The following is a 4,356-nucleotide window of genomic DNA, read 5'->3' as shown; positions in this document are numbered from 1 at the left end:
GATCTCCTGACCTCGTGATCCGCCCGTCTCGGCCTCCCAAAGTGCTGGGATTACAGGCTTGAGCCACCGCGCCTGGCGATTTTCGTATTTTTAAGGTCAATTTATATGTATATATTTTCAGCTATTTATAGAATTGCATGTGGGTACCATGGTACCATTTTATTTCAATGAAAACCCCTCCTATAGATTGTTACTCTGGGCTACCACCCAACTGGCCCAGCCCTTAACTTTGCTCTCTATAGAAGAATGGAGCTCATGGAGACAGGGGAGGGAAACAGAGGAGGGAAAGACTAATTCTGCCTGCTACTGAGCCAGGCCTCAAAGAATGATTAAAGTTTCTAAAAGCTGAGAAACTGAGGCCCAGGACAAGATAGGTCTGTCAGGAAGAGAGGGCAGTAGAGGCAAATGCAGGGCCAACTAAGCTAAGGTACAAGGGCCACAAACTGAAAGTGAGATATAGGAAGTCACTAGCTGACTGCAGAGGAGAGATCTGATGAAGTATTACTGGCAGATTCAAAGGTCTTACTTCTACCATGGGACAGTTCTCATGAAGTGATAAAAGCTGAAACTGGAATGAAGTAGGGGAGAGCCAGGCTGGAGCGCTTCTCTTGTTGGAGGCTACAGTCACTTGCTTTAAGTTATCCCTGTCCTTAAGCACAAGCATTCTGCACCAGCTTCTACATTACCCTCACTGTTCTGTGCCTTGCTTTGCTTCAACAACCTTTCTTGAAAGGATGTGCCATTTAGTGGCTCCTTTGCCACTTTTTTCTCAATTGCTGACTTAGGATTTTTTTGTTTATTTGTTTTAAAGACAGGGTCTTGCTCTGTTGCCCAGCTGGAGTGCAGTGGTGCAATCATAGCACATAGCTCATAGGTCATCAGATCCTCCTGCCTCAGCCTCCCCAGTAGCTGGGACTACAGCCATGCACCACCATACCTGGCTAATTTTTTAGTTTTTTGTAGAGACAAAAAACTCACTATGTTGCCCAGGCTGGTCTCAAACTCCTAGCCTGAAGCGATCATCCCACCTTTGCCTCTCAAAGTGTTGGAATTATAGACATGAGCCACTGTGCCTGGCAGAGGGCTGACTTAGGAAGTGGCATGTCTTGAGATCATCCAAGGACTTTAGGTAGTCTGAGTTTGCTGTTTTTATGAACACAAACAGGACTGACATTAACAGAACTGACCTGGGAAGTTAATAATGGCAAGGAAGATGCCTGAATGCCTGGAGGAAGTGAGCAGATGTAGGTGTCCACTGGTTCTGCTTGAAGCAGAGGCTCTCCATCCGATAGACCCTCTAGGAATACCTGGGAGGCTCAGCTTCTAGTCTCAAAGAAGGCCTGGAGCTTTGAGAATGTGGTCTTGTAGAGAGGATCTGTCAGATCAGTATTCAAGATGGTAGATACCACTTACATAATTGCAATTTCATTTTAGATTCTTGGCCTTCATATTTAGAAACAAATTCATACTTGTAGTAGTTCTTGTTAAGCATTAGTGGAACAACATTTTAGCATTATTCCTCTACCACAGGCACAACACAAATACAATAGCTGAGGATATTTAGAAAGGAGGGCATTTAGAAAGTGGGATTACATGTAGGTTTCCACTCCAAGTTTGTTGGCGTTTAGGACTTTTATTCAGTCATCTAATATTTCTATCATCTTTGATATTTTAAGGACATATTCCTAGCTTAATATTTTTATTTTTAAAAGAGTATTTGTCAGAACAATGAATGGTATTTTAAAAAATAAAAAATTCTGCAGCTAAATAAGTTTGGAGAATGTTGACTTAAGAAACTTAAACAATTTTTCTAAGTCCAGGACTTTTCAGAGCTTTAAATATGGTAATATGCTTTTAGCAATTATAAGAAGAGTATACATGGTCACCTATTTTATGGTAAACTGAGACCCACTAGAGACAACATGGGAAGCATTGTTCTAGATCATAATTTACATGTAATCTCTTGAGAAAGTCACTTTACATCTTCTTTATTTATATACAATTTTTTTCAACTTTTATTTTAGATTCAGGGGCTATTTTATTTTATTTATTTATTTTAGATTCACGGGTTTGTTACATGGGTATATTGCATGATGCTGGTTTGGGATACGGATACAGATGATGCAGTCATCCAGGTAGTTAGTATAGAACCCAGTAGTTAATCTTTCAACACTTATCCCCTCTGCCTCCCTCCCCCTCTCTAGTAGTCCCAAGTATCTATTGTTCCCATCTTTATGTCCGTGAGTATCCAGTGTTTAGCTCTCACTTATAAGTGAGAACATGCAGTATTTGGTTTTCTGTTTCTGCCTTATTTTACTTAGGATAATGGCCTCCAGCTGCATCCATGTTGCTGCAAAGGACATGATTTCATTCTTTTTTATGGCTGTGTAGTATTACATGGCGTATACGTACCCATTTTCATGATCCAGTCCACTGTTGATGGGTGCCTACATTGATTCCATGTGTTTGCTATTGTGAATAGTGCTGTGAGGAACATACAAGTGCAGGTGTTTTTTTGGTAGAATGATTTTTCTTTTGGAATGAGATTTCTGGGTCGAATGGTAGTTCTGTTTTAAGTTCTTTGAGAAATCTCCAAACTGCTTTCCACAGTGGCTGAACTAATTTACATTCCCACCAACAGTGTATACGTGTTCCCTTTTATCTGCAGCCTCACCAACATCTATTATTTTTTGACTTTTTAATAATAGCCATTCTGACTGGTGTGAGATGGTATCTCATTGTGGTTTTGATTTGCATTTCTCTGATGATTAATGATGTTGAGTTTTTTTTCATATTTTTGTTTTGGCTGCTTTTATGTCTTCTTTTGAGAAGTGTCTGTGTCTTTTGCCCACTTTTTAATGGGGTTATTTGTTTTTTTTGCTTGTTGATTTGTTTAAATTCCTTATAGATTCCGGATATTAGACCTTCATTGAATGCATAGTTTGTAAATATTTTCTCCTATTCTGTAGATAGTCTGTTTACTCTGTTGATAGTTTCTTTTGCTGTACAGAAGCTCTTCAGTTTAATTAGGTCCTACTTGTCATTTTTTGGTTTTGTTACAATTGCTTTTGAGGACTTAGTCATCAATTCTTTCTCAAGACCAATGTCCAGAATAAGTGTTTCCTAGGTTTTCTTCTGGGATTCTTCTAGTTTGAGGTCTTATACATTTTTAATCCATCTTGAGTCAGTTTTTTAATATGGTGGAAGGTAAGGGTCCAGTTTTACTCTTCTGCATATGGGTAGCCAACTATCCTCACACCACTTATCAAATAGGGGGCCATTTCCTCATTGCTTGTTACTGTTGACTTTGTCAAAGATCAGATGGCTGTAGGAGTGCAGCTTTATTCCTGGGTTCTCTAGTCTGTTCCATTGGTCTCTGTGTCTGTGATGAGAGTGGGCATCCCCATCTTGTTCTGTTCTTAAGGGAAATGTTTCTGGCTTTTTCCAATGCAGTGTTGTGTCCGGACTTGGTGGGTTCTTGGTCTGACTGACTTCAAGAATGAAGCCACAGACCCTCACGGTGAGTGTTACAGTTTTTAAAGATGGTGTGTCCAGAGTTTGTTCCTTCAGACATTGAGATGTGTCTGGAGCTGCTTCCTTCTGGTGGGTTTGTGGTCTTGCTGTCGGGAGTGAAGCTGCAGACCTTTGTGGTGAGTGTTACAGCTCTTAAAGGCAGCACGTCTGGAGTTGTTCATTCTTCCCAATGGGTTCATGGTCTCGTTGGCTTCAGGAGTCAAGCTGCAGACCTTCGTGGTGAGGGTTACAGCTCATAAAGGCAGCGTGGACCCAAAGAGTGGGCAGCAGCAAGATATATTGCAAAGAGCAAAAGAACAAAGCTTTCACAGTGTGGAAGGTGACCCCAGCAGGTTGCCACTGCTGGCTTGGCTTTTATTCCTTTATCTGACCCCACCCACATCCTGCTGATTGGATATTTTACAGAGAGCTGATTGGTCCGTTTTGACAGTGTGTTGAGCTAGACACAGAGTGCTGATTGGTGTGTTTACAAACCTTGAGCTAGACACAGAGTACTGATTGGTGTATTTAGAAACCCTGAGCTAGACACAGAGTGCTGATTGGTGTATTTACGATCCTCTAGCTAGACATAAAAGTTCTCCAAGTCCCCATCTGGCTCAGGAGACCAGCTGGCTTTACCCAGTGGATCCTGCATCCCCCTGCAGGCCGAGCTGCCCACCAGGCCCGAGCTGCACCTGCACTCGTCAGCCCTTGGGCTGTAGATGGGACCAGGCGCCATGGAGCAGGGGACAGCGCCCATCAGGGAGGCTCTGGCTACGGGGGAGCCCAGGCAGCAGGGGAGCTCAGACTTGGCGGGCTGCAGGTCCGGAGCCCTGCCCTGCG

This window comes from Colobus angolensis, unplaced genomic scaffold (assembly GCF_000951035.1).
Source record: "Colobus angolensis palliatus isolate OR3802 unplaced genomic scaffold, Cang.pa_1.0 Scaffold445, whole genome shotgun sequence".
Classification (NCBI taxonomy): Eukaryota; Metazoa; Chordata; class Mammalia; order Primates; family Cercopithecidae; genus Colobus; species Colobus angolensis.
This window is presented reverse-complemented; position numbering follows the sequence as displayed.